Source organism: Meriones unguiculatus, chromosome 1 (assembly GCF_030254825.1).
Source record: "Meriones unguiculatus strain TT.TT164.6M chromosome 1, Bangor_MerUng_6.1, whole genome shotgun sequence".
NCBI lineage: Eukaryota > Metazoa > Chordata > Mammalia > Rodentia > Muridae > Meriones > Meriones unguiculatus.
The window spans coordinates 66,242,626-66,268,411 of NC_083349.1; positions in this window are offsets into that span (position 1 = coordinate 66,242,626).

Here is a 25,786-nt window from a genome sequence, read left to right on the forward strand (position 1 = left end):
ATAACATCAATAAAAATTAGAGAAGCTGTGGAGATGACCCAGCAGTTAAGAGCACTTAATACTTTTTGCGGACCTGACTTCTGTTCTCAGCACCCACGTATTTGCTCACAGCCATCAATGCTCACACTTCTAGGGGATTCTGTGCTCTCCTCTGATGTTCTTGTACACTAGGCTTGCACATGATTCATGGACATACTGGCAGGCATTGCACTCATACACATAAAATTAGGGGAGGGGGATGAGGGGAAGAGAGAGTGAGGGTGGGACTGGGGGAGTTTAAGGAGGGGGCTTCAATCGGGATACATACTGAATAAACTGTGAAGAAAAAAATTTAAAAAAATGAATTACAAAAAATTACATAAGTATTTTTAAAAAGCAAAAAAAAATGGAAGTTCATGCACTGGTGATAAAAAATACATATAGTAATCACTTTTGAAAGCATTTATGTAATTTCTTGAAAAGTTGCATATGCACGTTTTCTTTTGTGATGTATTTGGGCTCTTTAGAACACCGTTCCTCTCAACTAACAATAATGTCAATTATGTTAAGAGGGAGATGTTCATGTAAGTGGTATAAGTTTATTTATGGTATTCATCTATGCCAACAAGCCATGCTATAAAACCAGCAATAAAAAGAACCTAGGTATTGTCATTTGAAATAACATGAACAAATCTTAGAATATTATAAAAAAGGACAAAAGTTGGGCACAAAAGACTTTCCATGGTAAGATTCCATTGATATGGATTTGAAAAGTGTTTTTAAAATGAGCTGAGAAAAGAAAAAAAAAAAAAAAAAAAAACCCCACAACTATGTAAACTCTTCTAGCGATGTTTTTTTTTCTTCTTCTTCTACCAGTAGGTACAAATCAAATATATTTGCCAAAAACATTAAAGTATGCATTGAAAACTGGTGAATTTGTTTTATGTAAATTAAATAACCATGAGATGACTTCAGAATATGGTTAAATCGACTTTACAATGAAAAACTGACTTACATATTCTAGCTTGTCTCCCTAATAAAGAATATGTCTTCTATACACACACCTATCTTATGGCAATCAAAATGTTCTGAAGAACCGAAATCATAGCTTTTAGCAATACAAAAAGCTTCTATTACCTCCTCTTACTACAGAATAAATTGATTAAGGTCACCATAAAGAAGAAAGAATGGATCTACATAATTTGATATTTTGAAATATCTAAAATTCATTCAACTTTTCCTGTATTAAAAATTTGAATACTTTGCAATGACTGTAACACTTTCTTTTGGAGAATTTGTTATAATTATAATTAGCTAATTATAATTTCTTTTTAACAAGATGTCAAGAAAACTTTCCTTGAAAGGATTCTATTTTCTATTAAATTCAAATGTTATAGTATCCTGATATTTGTTCACAATAAATTGTTAGCATTTTATGTCCTTTCTGAAAAATGTAAAGTATTTTTAGTAACAAGATGAAATTAGCAGAGGAGGATCAAATAAACAGGAGTTATTTACAAAACCTGAAAAGCATTTTAAAGTATTTGTGGACTATCAAGCTATCTTGAATTGAAAAAAAAAATTCCACATGTTCAGACGGCACGAATATTTTGGGAGTCAGAGGGGCAGCACTGTCTTCCCCTGACATCCATGAATGCTTACCTTTAGGGAGCCGTATCTTCTAAAGATTAGGCAGATCAACTAATTTCAACTTACAGGTAAAAAATCAACTAAGTGTCTTTAGCAATACAGAAAGCTTATATTATCTCCTCTTACTACAGAATAAATTAATTACAGTCACCATAAATAAGGAAGAATGGATCTACATAATTTGATGTGAAGATGGAGAATTTTAGTTTTATCCATACTAACACTCTTTAAGGAAGTTTTGTTTTGTTGCTTTCCTGTTGCATTTCTGTTTTGCTTCCATACTACTCAGCAATCAAAAAGGAGGAAATCATGAAATTTTCAGGCAAATGGTGGGATCTAGAAAAGATCATTCTGAGTGAAATATCCCAGAAGGAGAAAGACAAACATGGGATATACTCACTTATATAGACCTATAAGATATGATAAACGTAATAAAATCTATACACCTAAAAAAGATAATCAATTGAGCGACATGGGGTAAGATGATCAATCCTTGTTTAGAAAGACAGATGGGATGTGCATTGAACGTATGACAGGAGTCTACTGAGCGCATCTGAAAGACTCTAACTAGCAGTGTTTTCAAAGCAAAGACTCATGACCAAACCGTTGGCAGAGTACAGGGAATCATAAGAAAGAAGGGGAGTTAGTCTGATGGGGAAAGGATAGGAGCTCCACAAGGACCAAATATATCTGGGCACAGGGTCTTTTCTGAGACTGACATTCAACCAAGGACTATATATGGATATAACCTAGAACCTCCACTCACATGTAGCCTGTGGTAGCTCAGTAACCAATTGGTTTCCCAAAGTGAGGGGAACAAGGACTATTTCTAACAGGAACTCAATGACTGGCTCTTTGGCCTCCCCACCCCCCAAGGGAGGAGCAGTCCTGTTAGGCCACAGAGGAGGGCTTTGCAGCCAGTCCTGAAGATACCTGATAAAACAGGATCAGATGGGGAGGAGGTCCCCCCCTATCAGTGGACTTGGAAAGGGGCACAGTGGAGATGAGGGAGGGAGGGAGGGACTGGGAGGGAATGAGGGATCGGGACACGGCTGGGATACAAAATTAATAAAATGTAACTGATAAAAAAATTTAAAAAAAATTAAAAAAAAAGAGGGATCCCTGTAAGCAACCCTGCAAGTGCCAGAGAGCATAGGAAAACAATCCAAATGAAATAAGAAGAAAACCAGGTTCAACATGATTGACTTATCCTGTAGCTTATCCTGGTTCAAACTTCTGGAATCTGACACTAGGCAGTTTATTTTAAACATATTTAAATACAATATAATTTTGGGGAAAAATGTTTCCTGGTAACAATTATCCCAGTCCTATGTTCACAATAAAGCTCATGATATGACTACATCAAAACTCTTTTGCAAATTACATGTGATCTCTTACCATGAAAAAGGACCCTATTGCCTAAGGGCCTATTATCTGGCCTGTTATCTGTCCAGCTTAGTGGTCAGCAGGCTGTACAGTACCTGTGACATCTTCCCTATGAATGGGTTCCATTGACTGATTAAAGGAAGCTAGAGATAACGGTCTAAGGCGAAAGAGTCTGGGATAAGGAATTTGAGGAAGGTCTAGTAGTACAGATGACAAAGGTCACCAAGTAATTAACAGTATCTTTTCCCAGCCTAATGCGAGGAAAACAGGTGTTCATTTCCTCCATTGATGGGACAACCCTGTGAGATTGACATTCCTGGTTTCACCAAGAGTTATTTGTTAACATTGTCCCCTCTACAGGATCCTATCAAACTGAATGAAGGGAGTAAACAAAACCACAATTCAAAAATATGCAAGATGGTAATTGTGGAAGTATCTGAACTCTCACTAATTGAAATTCTATTACTTGGATATAAAATGGGAATTTTATGATTTAGTTCTCAGAATAAACAAAACTGAATATATAATTTTCAGAATTCAGGTGAACCTACCTTGGGAAGAAATACTGATTAATCTCGGTGTTAGTTTTCAAAGGTCAATTTGAACACTAGACAAGCAACAAGAAATATGATTATATCTTAATGTTGGTCTCTGCAGGGGTCTGTATTATACACCTGGTAATAACGGAAATATTTGCAAGTTGTTAAACTATTTTCCATAGCTTAGAGAGAAAATTCCTTGGCTGAGAGTACTTGCTACAAAGCATGAAGGACAAACCTGAGTTTGTACTGTTGTACCCACATAACAAGCTTGCCACGGCTGAGTGTGCTCCTGGCATGTTGCTGGAGATGGAGACAGAGGTCCTTTTCTTGCCTGACAGCAATGTCTCTGTATGCCCACACCCTCCTCTGGCCTCATATGTACACAGGCATGTGCACCTGAACATAAGCACATTCATCCACATCCATGCTCACATGCAGGCAAAAATTTTCCCACATATAATAAGATTTTAAACTTAAAAAATATTCTATCAACTCTACTGGATACTTAGAAAGTATCTAAAAATTGGACATGAGATAGGATAGGAGTGATTGTAAAGACACCCTATCATGAGAGCAAATTTGTAGCCAAAGCACTCATACCCAAATTAAGCATTATAAACAGGTGGACATTTTTAAAACGTATTTATTTAGGAAACTTTGAAATTGTCAAAGATATCACCTCATTTTGCTGTAAATACTTTATAACATTATTTTTTCTTATTTTTTCAAGAGAAAATTAAATCATGGGATTTATTATATTGGAATTTCTTACAAATAAATTAAATAACTCTCTATTGTTGAATGAAATAAATCGCCAAAGTTTCCTTTGCTTTCTTCATTCTTTTAAGTGCTATAAAAGCTATTGACTTAGCTGTCCCGCCTAAGGCAATCCGTGTAGGCAAGAGCTGACAGCAGGTGCCAGGACAGGTTCATAGGGAAGCCATCACGGGAAACCTGGCAGTGCATCTCTAGAGAGAAAAGGAGCGTGACTTCTGTGTTCACCTTATGTAGGTTGTATTTGAATAACTGTCACATCTCTAAGACCTACATGATCTCATCTGGAATACTCATTCCAAGACCTTCTTGAAAAGACAGAGATATAATACAGTGTTCTTAGCTCTAAGTGGTAAGAGACTGGAATGCTTCTAGATCACCTTGTATCTTTACTGTTGAAAGAAAGAAAGGTTGCCTCACACGGAGAGCAATGATTCATTGGACTATGTTAGTAGAGGTGTAACATGTCCAGTGCTACTTCTTGAGGAAGTAACATATGAGCAGAAAATAGAGATAGGTTAATAATAGTAATAATGTCACAGTAGAAGTTCCTGTATTTGCAGAACAGAAACCAAAGAAGTTCAGGCCTGAGCCTGGGACATGAAGCACAGACTGTAAACAATTTAAATATATTTGCATTTTCTTTATTTGATTTGGAATACTTTAAGCCAGTGCAGCCAAACATCTTCATTTTAAAGTTGATACAAGACTTAAGGGAACTGAAGGACTCAGTCTAGAGACATAGGATGAACAGATAATGTAGAGAACGGGAAGTCAGTGTGTTCTCGTCCTTACAGCGTGGATTTTCTAAAATGAAATCCCAAGCACCCAAACATAGAGAACAAAATCATACTTTACAAATATGGTTATCAATAATTTACAGCACAGGGCTAGTCAGTCCTGAAATAAAACACAAGAGAGAACTAAGGCCTTACAAGTCTTGCTTTTTATCTGGCTTCCTGTAGAGGAAAATCCATAATCAAGTCCAGGACAATGCTTGAATATTTAGTTTTTTTCTTGTTTTTGTTGTTGTTTATTTTGATTTTGATTTTCCCTGTAGTTAATGGAGTAAATATTAAATTGTTATCTTTCTAAGCTATCTGTGATATTGCTTTTTATTTGTTTGTTTATATTTGTTTTAATGAAAATATATTTTCACCTTGAAGATGACACAAAACTAGCAGCTTATCAGATACACTTCATGGACATCAGTCTCCTGACCACTGGTCAAGCCTTTTAGCAATCTGGAGTCCATAACAGATGGTATTTCAAGGAAAGGAATCTGTGGAGGGAAAAGAATCCATCTGTTTTTAGCAAGAAACTATTTGAAGTTATCTAGGCTCTTAAAAAGCCCTCTTACGTCTGTGTTAAAGAATTATAGTGATTTCCAGAGTCTAGAGATGGAAAAACAACCAGAATCTAATGCTAGGCCATGTGTGGTTATTGAGACTTGATGACGTAAGCAGAAAAAAAGTAGTGAGTTGCTTGATGGGATATCAATTAATGCCATAATATAGCAATTAGAAAGTAATTATAATCAAATCTAACAACAGACTTTATAGACAAATTCATAATTCATTAATGAAAAAGTTGCAGGCTGTATAATTAATCAAAAATGTGCAAATGATGGGATTTTAGGGAATCCTTACTGTTACCCCACACAGCAGGAAGAAGATGAGTTCCCAGCATGGAGACACTGAGCACGTGTTTTTATCTCCTTGATGAAAAGCAAAAAAGCAGGTAAAGAGGTAAACTAAAATCACACCTGTCATTTCTTCAATATTTTTGGCATGTTGTTCAAAATAATCCTGAATAATGAGGATGTTGTAGGCATCTGGAGATGGAAGACTGGAGCAACAAGAATGATGGACTAGAGACGACAGGCACACAGAAAGCAGGCAGGTAATATATAGGTGCAATAGATTAATAGGTAAGGAGGTTGGCACATATGTAGATAGAGATCTAAGATTTAAGACACACACTCTTTTCTCATGTGCCTTCTTATGATTTCTATTATGAAAGACCATGGCTACATTCAACTTGAGGAGGAAAAGGTTCTCTTCAGTTTACAGCCTAGAAGCCATCATAAAGAGAAGTCAGGACAGGAAGCCAACATAAGAACCTGGAGTCAGGGAATGGCTAAGATCAATAAAACAAATCATACCTCATGCTAGTGAGGATGTGGAATAAGGAAGTACTCACCCATTGCTGGTAGTTGTGCAAGCTTGTACAGCTATATCAAAGTCAGCATGGTGGTTCTTCATATGAATGGGAATATATCTACCTCAAGAACCAGCTTCACCACACTTGGGCATATACTTAGAGAATCCTTCACCTACTACCAAGACACTTGGTCAACAATTTTTACTGCTGATCTATTCATAATAGCCAGGAAATGGGGGATAACCTAGATGTGCCTCAGCAGATGAATGGATAAAGAAAATGTGGTACATTACACAATGGAATACTACTGAGATGTTAAAAACATAGGTCATAAAATTGGCAGGATGAAACTAGAAAAAAAATCATACTGAGTTAGGTAACCCAGACCCCAAATGAGAAACGCAGTATTATTCATTTTATGTGAATAATAGCAGTTAATTCAGTGATGATCAAGCTACAATCCACAGAACCACAGAGGTTAGATATAGAGTAAGGGACTGGGGAATAGAGATCATAAATCTTGCTATGTTTTTACTCGTCTATTCATTTTAAAAGATAACAAAATAAAATACAAAAAAGTTAAAACAAAAACGATCACATCAAAGTTGAACAAGACAAACCAACATAAGGAAAAGTGCCTAAGTGAAAACACAAGAATGAGAGATGCACTTGTTTGCACACTCAGAAATCCCATAAAACACTGAACTGCAAGCCACAATATATAGGCAGAATTCCTAGTGCAGCCCCACGCGGGCTTTGTTTATATGTCTTCAATGCCTGAATTTCTTATGAGCTTTGCTTATGTTGGTTTAGAAGGCTTTGTTTTCTTGGTGTTCTCCATTCCTTTTTCTCTTACACTTTTCTGCCTCCTCTTCTATAGGGTTTGCTGAGATCTGAGGTGAGAGATTGATGGCAAAATCCTTTTGGGGGCAGAGTTTCCAAGGTTTCTCACTCTCTGAATAATATCTGGCTAGGGGTCTTTGTATCTGTTCCCATCTGCTTCAGGAGTAAGCTTCTTTGATGATGGCTGAGCAAGGCATAGGTCTATAAGGCTAGCAGAATGGCATTAGTGGTCATTTAGTTGCTCCTTCTTTATTTTGATTTTGACAGGTAATATTTAATTTACTCTAGGTCCTGGGGCTATCTAGTCTCTGGTTCTTGGTCACCCACACAGTGTCAGGTATGGGTTCCATGTTGTGGAGTAGACCGAAGCCAAGTCAGATATCAATTTTTCTTGCACACAATTTGTGCCACCATTGTACTAGCATGGCGTGCAGGCAGGATATCATTGCAGACTAAAGGGTTTGAGGCTGGGTTGGTGTTTATGTTTTTCCTTTGTTAGTGTGCAGATTACATTCCTGTACCAAAGACTCTGGCACATGTGGTGAAGGCTTTATGTAGGCATCTCCTTTACTTCTCCATACCAATGAGTTGTGTGGCTGTTGTCTACAGCAACGGGGCCTTGCCTACACTTTGTGGAGAACAGTGTATAATATAGGCAGCAGTATGAATACTCAAAAGAAAACTGGAGCTCAGGAGCACTCCTCTTATAATCAGTATTAAGCTGGAGCACATAGAGAAGTTCAGAAAAATGTATAAACCACAAAAACTTCCACAGTTAATTGTGTTTATTTTTCCCAGATGGCTGTAGACTCATAAAAGTAATCAGTTTGAGAAAGAAGACATGCTGCTATAGGACTCAAGGTGCTTTGAATTCTTTCAGGGATATTTTAGAATCAAGAGATGGCAGGTACTTTGACAAGTTAATATCATTTTCAAAAACCACAGGTGCTTGTTAATAAACTTTCAACAGCAAACTTCCACAAATTTGCTTGGAAAGAATGTCACCAGATAACCAAACTTTGTGGCATAAAATATTATTGAGCAATTTCATCAAACCAAGACCAAATTGCTATAAACTTCTGAAGACAAGGTGATAGATAGCTCACTGTTCTTAACAGTGGGATGGAGGGAGCTAGAGGGATAGCTAGCTTAGGGGATAATTGAAATTTCTGTTCTTCAAAAGGGTTTGTTTGTCTCCCAGAACCCACTTCAACTATAGGAGATCCTGTGTCCTCTTCTGGTCTTCCAGACATCTGTATACATATGGTGTGTGGGCACAAACATATACACACACATAGAAAATCAACTTTCAGAAATGGATATTTGCTTGTACTCATTTAAGACTTTGAAAATGAGTTTTTTATAGAATATCACTTGATTCCCTCCCTATATCAGTAATAAGATTATATGATTTCTATGTCTTTCATTTCTATATTTTCTTGTGTTTGGATCATGAGTATTATAGAATCCACTCATAATAAAAGACACTACAGGGACTGCAGGGATGACTCAGACCTTGAGAGAACTGGGCACTCTTGCAAAGCATCCTGTGTCTATTCTCAGCACCAAAGTGGCAGTCTCCAGTAACTCCAGTTCCAAGGGGTCAGATGCTTGCAAAGACCTTTGTGAATTCCAGACATTCATACACAAACATGCAGGCAAAACACCCACATACATAAAATAAAAATACAATTAAATAATTATTGTAAAGGACACTGCAGAGCATGGATTCCTGTCATCCTCCTCAATGCAGTCAAGCCCAGATTTTTACAGTCTGGTAATGACAGAAAAAAAAAAAAAAAAAAACTCCCCTGGAAGGGTTAAATAGAGCACAAAAATTTCCAAAAGGTAAGATGGAAACCTTAGAAGAACGTAGAAATGTCTATCCAATCTTTTCTGTTCAAACTTTTACTAGAGGTTTTTTTTTTAATTTTAATTTTTATTATTAGTTACATTTTATTAACTCTGTATTCCAGCTATATCCCGCTCCCTCATTCCCTCCCAATCCCACCTTTCCTCCCTCATCTCCTCCCTGCCCCTTTCCAAGTCCACTGCTTGGGGAGGACCTCCTCCCCTTTCATCTGACCCTGTTTTATCAGGTATCTTCAGGGCTGGCTGCAAAGTCCTCCTCTGTGGCCTAGCAGGACTGCTCCTCCCTTGGCGGGGTGGGGAGGTCAAAGAGCCTGCCATTGAGTTCCTGTCAGAAATAATCCTTGTTCCCCTTACTATGGAAAACCAATTGGTTACTGAGCTACCATGGGCTACATCCGAGCAGAGGTTCTAGGTTATAGCCATACATGGTGGAGTGTCAGTCTCAGTAAAGACCTCTGTGCCCAGATATATTTGGTCCTTGTGGAGCTTAATTAAGCAAACAGGTGGGCACTTTCCATACTTTCGAGAAAGCTTGAACTGACTGTTACGCTGCTGACTCCTATACAAATTAAGCATATTTTTTTCATTATTTGATCTCAGGATTTTATATTATTTTATTCTTGGAAGTATCTAGAAGCTAATATCTAATCATGCACCTATACAAAATTTTAATATTAAAAATTAAATTAATCCTTTCAGGATAATTTCTTTTTTTCTTATGTATTCTCTTTTCTCAATCACATTACAAAGCCATAGCACTATCTCCTGGATCACATTTTAAACTTCACTTAACCAAAATGCTGAAAGGCCAAATATCTCAGGAATAAATACTGATGACTTAGAGGGTGCCCAGATAGAAAAGAAAATCTTTAAAGGAATTATTTTAAAATATTCAACATATCAAATATGAATATGCATAGGAGCCTTTATTAGGAGCCTAAAGGATCCCCCCTTGTCACAGTGGGAAAATGTCACTTCCTCCTCACCTGGAATCTTGGTGGTCACTGCCCATCACTCCATTTTTATTTTTCCTCACATACTTCTTTCTCCTGGCTGGGTTACTACTACTCATGCCTGATTTCTTCTTTGTATATTTTCTAATAATTTCTAGCCCACATGATGCCTTTAATATTACTGAAACTCAACAAAATGTGACTATTTTTTTCTAGTGCTTTCAGGTAGTGTTAAGTTGCTTGTATGAGATGTCTCTGATTTTTTTTTTTCCTGAAGGCTCTTACTGCTATGAACTTTCTTCTTAGCACTGCTTTCACTGTGTCCCATAAGTTTGGGTAAGTTGTACCTTCATTTTCATTTAATTTATTCATTTAATTTATTCTTTAGTTTATTTCTTTATTTCTTCCCCACCCAGCTGTCGTTGAGAGGAGAGTTGCTCAGTTTCTTTGCCTGTATAGGCTTTTTGTTATTTCTGTTATTGCTGAGGTCTAGTTATAGACCATGGTAATCTGATAGGATACAAGGGATTATTTCAATCTTCTTCTATCTGTTGAGGTTTGCTTTGTGACTGACTATATGGTCAATTTTGGAGAAAGTTCTGTGAGGTGCTGAGAAGAAGGAATACTCTTGTGTTTGGGTGAAAAGTTCTGTAGACATCTATTAGGTCCATTTGATTTAAGATGCTTTTAAATGTCATTATTTCTCTATTTAGCTTCTGCCTCAATGATGTATCCCTTAGTGAGAGTTGGGTGTTGAAGTCTCCTACTATTAAGGTATTGGGGCCAATGTATTTTAAGCTTTAATAATGTTTCTTTTACAAATGCAGAACCCTTGTGTTTGGTGTGTAGATGTCCAGGATTGTGATGTCATTCTGGTGGATTTTTCCTTTGATTAGAATGAAGTGTCTCTCCCCATCTCTTTTGAGTAATTTTTGTTGAAAGTCTATTTTATTAGCTATTAGGTTGGCTACTCAATCTTGCTTCTTGGGTCCATTTGCTTGGAAAACCTTTTTTCTAGCTCTTTACTCTGAGGTAATGTCTGTCTTTGTTGCAGAGGTGTGTTTCTTGAATGCAGCAAAACATTGGATCCTGTTTCCACATCTATTCTGTTAGTCTGTGTCTTTTTATCAGAGATTTGAGTCCATTGATGTTGATAGATATTAGTGACCAATCATTGTTAGTTCCTTTTATTCTGGAGTTGGTAGTGATTTTGTGTTTGTTTGCTTGTTTTCTTTTCCTTTCCCATTGTGAAGATGTCTTTATTCTATTTTTTCTTGGGTATAGTTGCTCGCATTGGATTGGAGTTTTCCTTCTAGTATCTTCTGTAGGGCTGTGTTGCTACATAAGTACTGTTTAGAAACACTTAAAGAAATGTTAGTCATCCAGGAAATGCAAATCAAAATTACCCTGAGATTGCACCTTATATCCATCAGAACGGCTAAGATCAAAAATTCAAGGGACAACACATTCTGGAGAGGTTGTGGAGAAAGGGGAACCCTCCTCCATTGTGGGTGGAAACAAAATTGTACAACCGTTTTTTAAATCAATCTGGTGCTTTCTCAGCAATTGGGAAAAGTGCTATCTCGAGTCCAGCTGTACTACCCTTTGGAATATATCTGAAAGATGCTCTACCACACAGCAAGGACATTTTCTCAACTATATTCATAGCAACTTTACTCATAATATCCAGAATATGGAAACAACCTAGATGTCCCTCAAAAAAAGAATGGATACAGAAATTATGGTACATTTACACAATGAACTACTGCTCAGCGATTAAAAATAAGGAAATTATGAAATTTGCTGGCACGTGGATGGAACTGGAAAAGATCTTGAGAAACAGAAAGACACACATGCTATATACTCACTTATAAGTGGATATTAGCCACATAATATAGGATAAACATACTAAAATCTATAGTCCTAAAGAAGATTTCCCCTTCTAATGCTGTTTTAAAATACTAATCCAAAAAAAAAAAAAAGTCAAGAGATAGGAGAAATAGTCTATTTGCTCTCTCTTCCTTTCACTCCCTCTCTCTCTCTTACACACACACACACACACACACACACACACACAAACACCAAAAAAAATCATAAATAAATAGAAAAAACGGCTCTTAAAAGATTGTTGTAGATATTTTTGCTCACAGTGTAAAGAATACACTATTAGGATAATTTCAGTGCTGTTTGCTAAGAATTGGTGTTTACTGAACAAGTAAAATGAACGGATAGCTCCTTTTTTTATTCGTCATAATGTAAAATATAATATCCTAATAAACTGTATTTAAAATAAAAATTATGAAATATATTTCTTGCCTACCCACAATGATATTTAATCTTAGTAAATAGCTCTGGTTCTGTGAGGCAACAGAATAGTACCCCATCAAGCTCGCAGCAATGTATTAAGTACCTGTTTATGCTAAGAAAATAATAGGTTCTATTTAATTCTACAATTATCTTTCTTTTTACAAGTTACTGTGGAAATGTAATTATGAAACCTATGTTTCTTTTTTCCTGTATGCCAGACACATGGATAGAGCCCACACAAAAATTTTTTACACTGGAAAACTTTATAGTGTTTTGAATTCTCTTAGGATGGGTGCACTTGGTGTGTGTGAGAGAGAGAAAGAGAGAGATTACATAAATATATATTCATATGTATATATCTGATTATATATACATATGCATATATGTGCTTATATATATTTACTAAGACACTACATGGTGGATACGTAGCATTGAACTCACAGTTATTCACTAAATGAGCTTTAGTTGACTGTTAATGGAGTCACACACATATACTCAGTTTCTGAATATTACACTTCACTCATTTTAAAAATACTCTCTAATTAAAGTCTCTGCTAGTAATCCGCCTCCGGTTTAACAAGCGCTATCTTTTATCTTTACTTTGAACATCCCTAAAGTTTTCTTAAATAGCATGTTCATACATGTGTGTGCTGCATTTGTGTGCTTTATGTGTTTGAGGGGGGATCATACATGTGCACCTATGTGTATTTGTGTGGTATGTGTTTGTGTGTATATGTGTGGGAGTATTACATGTAGGCTGTGTGCACATCCATATCAGTGCACATGTATGTCTGAGTGTATATGAGTGGATAGGGCTTCATATGTATGTGCATAAATATGGTAACGCGTCTCTGTGTACTGGGCAGTAAACAGTGAGGATATGCCTTTGAATATGACAGATTAGTGTTTTGATCTTTCTTTCGCTAATTGTACCTTTGAAATCATTGTTTCAATGGTTCTCTAACCTTATTTTTATTAGTGCCATTTTTTTCCAGTTCATTTTTTTGTTTTGTTTTGTTTATTTTTATATTAATCACAGGTTATTTACTTTGTATCCCAGCCATAGCTCCCTCCCTCATTCCTCCCAATCCCACCCTCATTCCCTCATCTTTTCCCTGCCCCTTTCCAAGTCCACTGATAGGGGAGGTCTTCCTCCACTTCCATCTGACCCTAGCTTATCAGGTCTCATCAGGACTGGCTGCCATGTCCTCCTCTGTGGCCTAGCAAGGCTGCTCCTCCCTCAGGGGAGTGGAGGGGCGAAGGAGCCAGTCCTTGAGTTCATGTCAGAAATAGTTCCTGTTCCCCTTACTAGGGAAAACCCATTTGGTTACTGAGTTACCATAGGCTACATCCGAATGGGGTTCTAGGTTATATCCATACATGGTCCTTGGTTGGAGAAGCAGTTTCAAAGAGGGCCCCCGTACCCTGATATATTTGGTCCTTGTGGAGCTCCTGTCCTCTCTGGGTCATACTAACTCCCCCTTCTTTACTATGATTCTCTGCACTCTGCCGAAGGTTTGGTTATGAGTCTCCACATCTGCTTTGAGACACTTCTAGGTAGAGTCTTTCAGAGGCCCTCTGTGGTAGGTTTCTATCCTGTTACTTGTTTTCTCCTACTTCCCCTGTCCATCCCATCTTTCTTTCTAAGTGAGGATTGATCATCTTACTCCAAGTCCTCTTTCTTGTTTATCTTCTTTAGGTGCACATATTTTAGTATGTTTATCCTATCTTATAGGTGAGTATATAAGTGAGTATATACCGTGTGTGTCTTTCTGCCCTGGGATACCTCACTCAGGATGATCTTTTCTAGAACCCATCATTTGCCTGCAAATGTCATAATTTCCTTGTTTTTAATTGCTGAGTAGTATTCCATTGTGTAAAAGTACCACAATTTCTGTATCCATTCCTCCAATGATAGACATCTGGTTTGTTTCCAGGTTATTTTCACAAACACATCATACAACAGCATTTCAACAGCAAGAAGTTATTTGTCCGACTATGAAAAATATGACCCTGCTTCTTTATCATTGATTATTTTGAAAAGGTGAGAAAGTTCCTTTAGCTACAGTAAATAGTAAAAGAATATTTTTTTGAATAATGGAGATCACAGTTCTAGGGAACAGGTCAATAGGAATGAACACTATAAAATCACTAGAAACTATAAAATTATATGCAGTATCTGCCATGTTAAATCACAGATTTTTCTATAGGATAACAAAACCAGTAATTGTTCTATACTTCTCTGAGAGAAATAATACAGAAAAAAAGATTAATTCTAGCATATACATTTCACCCTCCATGATTTGTTAATAATTAATAAAAGGATGGAAATGTCTAAGTTTTAAAAACAAATTAGTTCTGGTGATGTAATTCTTTAAAAAGAATTTAGTGGTGATCTAAAATGTGTTCCACATCTTATTTCATAGCAACGCACAAAGCTATGCAATCTGCTTTTACCTCTCAAGCACTAAGTTTACTGAGGCCTAAAGAGAATTACCTAATTTTATAGATTAAATGAAGGAACTTTCTAAAACAAGGTACTTATTTTAACCTACATAATGTACTGAATAAGGTATTTGGCATTACAAGATGGCAGGAAAAAGTTCAACAGAAAGGACTTGGAAATTATGGGAGCAGGAATCAGTCGATGAATCCCAATGTCCTTATTGGTCTATTTCTTTTTTCTTTTTTCTTTTTTTTTTTGGTCTATTTCTAAAGAGACACATGCATTGTGAACACTGAAGGACACTGCTTACTGGTCTGTAGAATACTATTTATTTCAAATAGAGGTCAAAGGAGTTGCACTGGATTACCGGAATGACAATGTTGAATGATAAAGAAAGAAGCAAATTCTGAGGAAATATTTTCTTCCATGGACCAATAGTTTGCTGATGTCAACACAGCTAACCTCACAGTTGCCATGCTCCAAACTGCTTTGTTGTGTTCTCTGTCTCAAGTAACACGCACTCAGTGAAAAAAAACATGAATGATTCACTGATATTTTTGTTGTTGTTCTAGAACAAAACCCATTCAGTTAATATCTTATGTGCCACTAAATAGGCTCGATGATGCTTGACAGATGTCAGTTATTTCTCTCATATTCCTCTGTTTTCTCTTTGGTTTTTCTTTAGCAAAGGAATCAGTGCCACTAGGATGGGAGGTCTTAGACGCGTCTGCGAGGCGGAAAGAGCGGGTATCCCAGAGTGAGAACATGCTCCCTGCCAGAAACAGGAGTTTCTCAGCAAAAACCATTGCAAGGACAATCGGAGCCCAGATGAGCGCCGTGCCTCCCAAGCCATGCAGCTGCCTGCCTGCCTGTCTCCCTTGGGTTTCAGAAACAGCCAGTCCGTGCCTAGACGGCAACTTGCTGAGAATGGACTGAGGATATTCAAGGTTTCATAGATCCAGGCAGACTTTAATTATGCCAGTGAGGTAAAGAAAAAGGACCAATCTGAAAAAAGCTTATCACCTGGGGAACGGAATACAAGTCCATGGAAAGACAAGGGTTGGGGGTGGAGTGGGATGTTAGTTCCTGTCCTGCCACTTCTCCCTGTTTGTCCTTATTGCATGGACTCAAGAAAGTTAGGAGAATGGCCCATCAAGCCCTGGGCCAGATTGCTACTCTAGAAAAGCCTGGCTGTTGTGTTTTGCACAAGGGTCTGAGCCATTTGAGTCCTGGCTGGCACTGGCCCAGACCTTCACTAAAGGACACTCACATGTAGTAAGTGTTGTAGTTTGTGGACATTAATATAATTTTAAATTTATAAAGCAGCCACTATAGGCCCCCAAATTGTAACCATCATCACTAAATTTTACTACAATCATTCTCTTTATGAAGAAGTATCATAGTTACCTTGATGAAAACTATGAGTAAATACTAAATAAAGAATAAATCCCTAGACTCAAACCATGATTTCCTTCATGTTTATCTAGTCTCTCCTAATAAAATAATTCTCCATAAGATCACTAAACATAAGATAGCATAATAGTATGATCATGGTTATTGTAGTGCACTGATGAAATTTCAACACTGTCTTGTGCATACTGATACCCCGCTCCTAATGATCAGCTATTTCCATTCACCCTCTAATCCCTTACTAATCTTTCAAATCCCAGCAACTTGTAAAGTCCTTAGTAAAGCCCTAACTAATTCTCCTGGAGTGAATGGGATAACCCCTGTCCTTATCTGTAATCCCCATCACTCTGTATGCCCACTAAGTGTGCTTACCCATTAACAGTGGAATTTGTCTATTTACATGACATTATCAGAAAAGAAACACTCCGGTGGTGGAGAGAACTTGTGTGTTTCATCTTTGTATTTCGTGAAAGCAACATTTGCTAATTAACCATCGGATGTAGTCTATATTTATTTTCTGAAGAATGCATTTCATTACTGAGTGTCTTTTAAGCTAACTTTTGATATTAGCTTAATAATAAAAACAGTGTGAAACACAGGAAAGAAAATTATAAAGATTTAGATTCTGAGTTATATGTAGCTTTATCATTTTGGATATGCACCTTCATCTTTAAAATGAATGCACTAGAATTCCATCATTTGGAATGTTTTCTAAAACACATTAAGTTGTGACTATGAAAATCTAATACTTTTGATGGTTGGTTTTAGGCATTGACTTTTGATTTTATAATTCTTTTTTAATATAATATTTTATTTATTACAATTTATTCACATTGTATTCCAGTTGTAGCCCCAAGCTCATCCCCTCCAACCTCACTCTTCTTCCTTCATCTCCTACCATGCCCCTTCCCCAGTCCACTGATAGGGGAGTTCCTCCTCCCTTTCTCTCTGACCCTAGCCAATCAGGTCTCATCAGGACTGTCTTTCATAGTCTTCCTCCATGGCCTGGTAAGGCTGCTCCCCTACCAGGGGAAGTGATCAAAGAGCCAGCCACTGAGTTCAGATAAGAGAAAGCCCCTATTCCCCTTACTAGAGAGCTTATTTGGAGACTGAGTGCCATGGGCTAACTCTGTGCAGGGGGTATAAGTTATCTTCATGAATGGTCCTTGGTTGTGGAGCTCCAGACCCTTCCAGATCTTTCTAGCTCCCCCTTATATCCAAAAGATGCTCAAGAATAAGGCAAGAAAATTTGCTCAACCATGTTCACAGCAGCTTTATTTATAAGAGCCAGAATCTAGAAACAACCCAGATGTTTCTCAATTGAGGAATCAATACAGAAATCGTGGTGCATTTACACAATGGAATACTACTCAGTAATTAAAAACAAGGAAACCATGAAATTTGCAAGCAAATGGTGGGTACTGGAAAAGATCATCCTAAGTGAGCTATCCCAGAAGCAGAAAGACACACATTGAATATACTCACTTATACGTGAATATTAGACATATAATATAGGATTTTATATATTCTTAAGAATGTAATAATATTCACAACATGAGAACAACATGGGATGCTATAAAATGTGCCTGATGAATGGACTCATTAGTTTGATTTTTAAACCTAAGTGAAGAGTCATAGCTGTTGAAAGTCTTATAAGAATCAAAATAGAGAATTTGTAATAATAAGTATGGTTAAAACACAAGGAATAAAAACTAAATATGTATTTGTAAACTTCAATTACTTAAACTGTGAAATTTCAGTGCAACTAAAAGGCAGCTCCAAGACTGTCTGCTCATTAAATATGAATGCAACAGCAGGAAACAAGAACAAATGCACCAAGGGCAAAAATGTTAGCATTCTGCCTTCATAATGTGGTAGTCAACATGTGCCATCACTCATATTTAACAATGATCAGTTTGAGTAGGATGGGAGCTGTGTTGTCACAAGACTTTATGTGTAGAGAAAGGCTATCATGAGACAGGGTCACTAGGACCCTGTGCTTTCTGTCATCAAAGAGCCTCCCTGCTGCTATTTACTCTTAATTGTATCTAATAAGCACAATTGTATTCACTGTATCTTAATTGTATTCAGGATGCTAGTAAATAATTCAGTTCTATTTTCTATAAAGAGTGCCCCTAAATCATTTTAAATAATTTTGGACTTGCAGGCTTAGATTTTTCAGACACCTACTTTATTTAAGGTTCTTAAATGCCTCTATCTCCCTTCTAACACCCTGATCATAAGTAGGAAGGAAATTAGTAGAGAAAGGAGAGGTAGACCTCTTTTAGCTACTTCTTGCTGATTAGGGTCATTTAGTTCTTTTCAGATATACCAATCTCAGTTGTCAGGATACCAGTAGTCCAGTCAACAGCACAGCAACAGACCACAGCAGCAACAGAAAAGAGCGAACAACAGCAAACAACCACATCAGCAGTGGTTCCACTTAGGAGAAGCCACAAGACTTTCCTCAAAGGGCAGGAGTCCAAGGAAGCAGCAAAACTCAGATAAAGCAGCATTAGAAGTCCTCTGGAGTGTTTTTCTCTGTAGAACAAAACAAGAAAAATCAAACTAAAAAGAAAAAAAAATGCAGATAGTCCTGATGAGACCTGAGAGTCTAGGGTCAGATGGAAGGGGAGGAGGCCTTCTCTATCAGTGGACTCAGGGACAGGCAGAGGATGAGAAGAGGGAGGGAAGGCAGGATTGAGAGGGAACAAGAGAGAAGACTACAGCTGGCATAAACAATAAATTGTAATAAAAAAAATTAAATGTTGTCTCACTGTCCGTGGACTTCTATTCATCACTTCTCAGAGTCCACACAAGGATGCTTTCTACAGCCATGCCCCTTGCAGGATGTAGTTTCCAGCTGACAAATTTCTCTCCCCTTTTCTAGAGGCCTATTTTCCATGGGGTAATGTTCCAGGGGGGACATTCCTACATCCACACTTCAGACCAAAACAAAAACAAAAACAAACAAACAAAAAAACAAACAAACAAAAACATGACACAACTGAATTTCCAAAGAAACTAGACACTTCCACTTCAGGATGTGTTCAGTAATTGCCACATATTTACATGCACGTTGAAACCGAAATTACCCTCCTAAAACCAAAGTAATAAAAGAATATTTTCACCAAATATAGAAATGAATGAAACAGGTGGAACGAGAATAGAACCAAACACTATGCAATAGAGGTGAAGAAATATGTAAATAACGTTGATAGAGATTAAATCTTCCCAAAACATTCCTTTCCCAGTTACTAATTTACAATATTTACCTTAGTCCTTATTCATAACTATAGCTTGGAAAAAAATGGCTTTGTGTGAATTCTATTAATGTGAAATTCTAATCTTTGAATAGAAAATCCAATATGAGCACACGTAGCAGGGATATCCTGAAGTCACCTGGTTTTGCTGGAATTCACAGGAATGGTCCCTTCAGCAGAAGCATTGTACTCTTCCACCAAGAAATCTAAGTGAAATGAATAAACATGTAGTTTGAAGACAGAGGAGGGTTAAAATATTCATAAGATGAGGCCCTATTTCAAAATAAATCTGATAATTTTCATAAGATCAGGATTTGTATTCTTGACTCAATACAATAAAATTGAAAATTAACAGATTCTAAATTTTGAACAGCCAAAAAGATTGGATACAAATATCAATTTCTGAAGGCAGTTTAATATTTTAATTTTTAGACTCAATTGATTAGTCCAACTGCTTTCTTCACAGATCTAAGGAGGAAAGCCTAATTTGGCTAATTAAAAAAAGGGCATACAAAGCTAAACGGAGAATTCTCAACAGAGGAATATCAAATGGCAGAAAAACACTTAAAGAGATGCTCAACATCCTTAGTCATCAGGGAAATGCAAATCAAAACAGCCCTGAGATTCCACCTTACACCCATCATCATGGCTAAGATAAAAAACTCAAGTGACAACACAGGCTGGAGAGGATGTGGAGAATGGGGAACACTTCTCCACTGCTAGTGGGAATGTAAACTCATACAACCACTTTGGAAATCAATCTGGCGCTTTCTCAGAAAATTAGAAATAGTGCTACCTCAAGATCCAGCTATACCACTGTTGGGCATATATCAGAAAGATGCTCAACCATACAACAAGGGAATGGATTCTTTAGACCTGAGGAACCATCTCTATTGGGCTCAAACTAATTGAGTTCTCCTTTTATGAAAGAAGTTACTTATATAAGAGTTTCTTATCTCCTCTGCTCACTATCTTTCAGTGTGTGATACATTCTGTATTCTATTTGTTTTACAAAACACTGTTCCACAGAAAATTCCATTTGCTTATCACACATAGAAACTTAAAGCCTTCCCTAGGTTGCTTGGATAATGCTGTTCAATTCCTATAGTTTCCAGAGTCTGTATGTGTCTGACCCCATGCTAAAGTCCTACAGTTTATAAAATTTGGGTTGTCCAGAGCATGTTAAAGATATAAATCATAGATCAAAGAATATTCTTGTGGAAAATTAATCATGACTACAACGCCCAAGCGAAGTGAATAGGTATAAAAATGTCCACATGTTGTCTTCTAAGTCTGAGAACACTTGGCACACTGAGACCCTGAGGGAGGGTGTCAGCCCTCAACAACAAAGAACTAAGAAAGGTAGGTGCTCAAGGAGCCTCTGCTGGTGGAAAAACTCACCTGAAATCCAATAGAACCCCTGTGTGCTATTTCTATGTTCCTTCCATGAATTAGGAACTACAAACGCCCGTGAAAGTGCCATAGTCACTTCCTTATCCACCTACATCCTAGACGGCAGCTCCTATTTGCTACTGGGAGACATACACACGAATCTGTAACTGTGCACACATTCTTGGAAGGACCGTGTAAGTTATCAATAGTCTCAAAAATGAGTAACTACTTTGAAAAAACGTCATGCAATTCTCAGGATGGCACTTTTTGTCGTTGGTTTTTGCCCAACACAGACTGATTCTTTTGTTGTGTTAAGATGCTTCCTTGTGCTCCATTAGGCTCTTTGCATTATAAGAATATGTAGGGTTTTTTTTTTCTAATAGAAATTTTTATTGCAGTATTTATAAAAGAATATTATGCATTCATTTATAACAACAATAAGCACAGCTGCAAAATGGTTCATAAAATATGACATGAGAAATTTTGTAATTATCATGTCAGCTGTAATTGAGAAATAAATAAAATGATTCATCTGCTTCCCATCATCGATTTCAGTATTTTCTCCAGGATTTAAGTATTTAAATGAAAGTGGATGTTACTTGTTAATTAATTAATTTCTAACTAAATTGCCATATTTATATTGATTACACCCATAATATGTTACCAATCCCTAACATATGGTTGCTTTTTTCAATATACTCAAACTTAATTAACATATAAAGTCCATGTCTCACTAATACAGCTTTTTCCTTAACTCTTAATAATAAATTCACCTATGTTGATACTATATAGGTGTAATAGGCATGAATATAATATTATATATCCTTATAGTTTAGCAAAATGTTAGACATCCTTGGAAGGTGTTAAATTATAAGATGAGAAAATTTTGATAATTTAGTTTTTTAATGAGAGTAAAGATAGCTGGTCATCACTGAGAAGAATTATATATAACCACGGCCGGCATCCTTTGTATTTGTAGCAGTACCACAGTCATTTTGCCTGTATTACCTCAGGAAAAGCAGGAGCAGGTCCATGATGTTTTCTCAAACATAATATTGCATGTTATGATCACTTGCTTTAATCCCACCTTGTTGGTATAACGATAGTTTGCTTGAGCAGCCAGGATGGTCATGCCTCAGCCAAGTGACCTATTGTAACCTTTATAGAGACGGTAATAACAAAATTGTATATAGGCATGCTCTGACCTAAGATGTTTTATTTATTTAATTACATAAATAGTACATGCTTTACTATGATAACAACAAGAAATATAGGTGAGCCAAATAGAATATGGAACAAAACTGTGTGGTTTGCATAGCAATGGCCCTCAGAGGCTCGCATATTTGGATGCTCAGTAATTAAGAACTGGCACCAGTCAACAGGAACAGGAGACAGGACCTTACTGGCTTAGCTGTGATCTTGGAGGAAGTGTGTCACTGAGGGTGGGTTTGGGGTTTCAGAAAGCTTACCCAGGCCTAGTGTCTCTCTCTCTTCTATCTGCTGTCCATGGATCTGGACTTTGAACTCCCAACTTCTCCAGCATCATGTCTGTCTACATGCCAAATTTCCTCTCTGTGATGACAGTAGACAAAAACTAATTCCCAGTTCAATTCTTTTCTTTATAAGACTCACTGTGGTAACTGGTAGCTCTTCACAGCAAAAGAACAGTGACTAAGATAATCACATATGAGCCTTTTCAGTCTTGTTCCAATGTTTTATTTCAATCCAATGCCAACTCATTACAAACCTGGTACTCCAAAGAGATCACACTTACTTTGTTCACAGGTTTGAAATTTGAGTGGAGCCAGTGGTTTAAGTTGATCTCCATGATTTGAGTTATGTTGATTTGATCTGATAGCATCCTTCAGTTGAAAAGTGTATAGTATCAAATCCTAATTTTCTGTGAACATCCTTCTCTGAACACAGATCTCTGAATGCTGTCATCATATTTTCAGGATGATATCCCTGGATGCGATGATATCTGGAAGATGATCCAACATGGAACTCACTGTATTTTAAGTGTTCTTTAACTAACTCACTTCAATATTTGCATTCTGATATCCAATGAACCTTCTTTATTCTATCATCTATATGCAGTATTTTCTCTTAAGATTGTATTATGATTTACAATTAAATGTATGTATTCTTCATATTAAACCATAAACTCTTCACAAGAAAACTACTCTTTAACATTTCATCCAATATACTACTTAACACATTTTTAGGAAATATACAGTATTTCCTGAAGACTAATTGGCTTTGATACTTTCCCTGCCATTATAAACACACCAAAAATACAACCCCTTTAGTTCATGCCATTTAAAATATCTTAATTGATGTCATCAGACTGTAGAATACTCCAATTTGAGAATTCTCTTAGTACAAGTATCCCAGAAAAACAGTTAAAGCAAAACAAGGTTAATATGATGGCCAGACTCTAGCAGAGTAAGTGCACCTAATACTCTTTGATAACAAACAAAAATTAAACCACAAAAGAAATAGAATTTGACATTGGCATTCCTGTTCTTGACCATGTTTAAACAATAAACAAGACACAGTAGTCAGAAGCTTAATCTCCCACAAAATGTTGCTTTTATCAAAATATTTCTTCTTAATTTCTACGTGTGTTTATCTGATCACAAAGTGAACATATTTTGGGGGATGTAAGGGCACACGTACCCCCAGGAAAGGACAGCTCTGCAATAACTGCTTTCAATATTCACCTACAGCATTGTGAAATTAGATCTTTACATATGAACATAAACCTCAGAATATCTAATAAAAGAATCCCTCCTCCCCACAAACTATAGGAGTACAAAAGAGAAAAGCTTCACAAAATTGGATGTAATGATGATAAATTTCTTGTATATGACACCAGAAACAAAAACAGGGAAGTGAATAAATAAAAACACATTGATAAAAGCCCACTGAACAATAAGGTAAACAACTATCGAAATAAAAACTTAAATTACATAATGAGAAATATTTTAAATTATATACCTATATGTATAATAAAAGTTTAATATCCCAAATATGTAAAGGGTTACTATAACCTAACCATAAAGAACTCAGTTGAAAAGCAAGAAGATACCATTCCAAGCATACACCCCAAAGACACTCAAACCTACCACAAAGACACATACTCAACTATGTTCTTAGGGGATTTATTCATAATATCCGGTAACTAGAAACAATCTAGATGTTTCTCAGCAAAAATTAGATAAAGAAAAGGTGGCATATTTACACAATGGACTATTTCTCAGCTTTAAAAAAGAAAATGACATCATGAAATTTACAGGCAAATGGATGAAAATATAAAGTCTTGAAATGTCCAAGTCCTTAGTCATCAGGGAAATACAAATCAAAACGACTCTGAGATTTCACCGTACACCCATCAGAATGACTAAGATCAAAAACTCAAATGACAACACATGCTGGAGAGGATAAGGAGAAAGGAGAACCCTCCTCCATTGCTGGTGGGAATGTAAACTTGTACAACCACTTTGGAAATCAATCTGGTGCTTTCTCAGACAATTAGGAATAGCGCTTCCTCAAGATGCAGCCATACCACTCCTAAGTATATATTCAAAAGATGCTCAAGTATACAACAAGGACATTTGATCAACAATGTTTGTAGCACCTTTATTTGTAATAAAGCCAGAACCTGGAAACAACCCAGATGTCCATCAATGAAGGAATGGATGCAGAAATTGTGGTACATTTACACAACGGAATACTACTCAGTAATTAAAAACAAGGTATGAAATTACCAGGCAAATGGTGGGATCTAGAAAAGATCATTCTGAATGAGGTATCCCAGAAGGAGAAAGACACACATAGTATATATTCAGTTATAACTGAGTACTAGGCCTATAAGATAGGATAAACATACTGAAATCTGTACACCTAGAGAAGATAAACAAGAAAGAGGACCCTGGGTAAAACGATCAACCCTCACTTAGAAAGACAAATGGGATGGACATTGGATGTAGGAGAAAACAAGTAACAGGACAGGAGCTTAACATAGAGGGCCTCTGAAAGTCTCTACCTAGCAGTGTATCAAAACAGATACTGAGACTCATAACAAAACCTTTGGCAGAGTGCAGGGAATCGCAAGTCTCTAACTGTTTTACCTGTTTTTAGGACCCCCCTTTTTCCCCCAATTTGGGTTGCCTTGTCCAGCTTTAATATGAGAATCTGTGCCTAGTCTTGTTACATGTTATTCAGTCAATAACGCTGGGAGTCCTGCTTTCGTTTTTGTTTTTTCTTTTCTTTTTTTAGAAAAGAAATGGAGGAGCAGTGGGTCTGGGAAGTTTGGATGAGGAGACTTGGAAGGAGTGGAAGCAGGGTAGACTGTGGTCAGGATGTATGAGAATTTTTCTTTAATAAGTAAAATAAAAAGAATGTCAGACCAGAAAAAAAAAGAGAAAGTAAAAAAGGAATGAAAGGAAAAGAAGACACAGGTCTTGAACAGATGTTTCACTAAAGAAAATACAATAATATTACTTTATGGCTCTTGAGGGCATCTGTGTCAGCTGAAATGCTTCAATGGTAGTTGCATTGTAAATACATATGCATGTACATACTCATTTACATGTGCTGCAAGTAATTTCAGGTAACCAAAAACAATATGATTCGTTATGGCTTTTAAAAACAACACTAGTGTTATCTTAAAAAAATTAGCAGACTTGAGAAGCCCCGCTTTCAAGTTGTTAGTCTAGGAAGCCCTAGAAAGTGGCCGCACAGTATAGGCTGTTGCCTTGCTCTTGGCGGTCTGGATTAAAGAAAGCCCCTTTGCTGAAAACT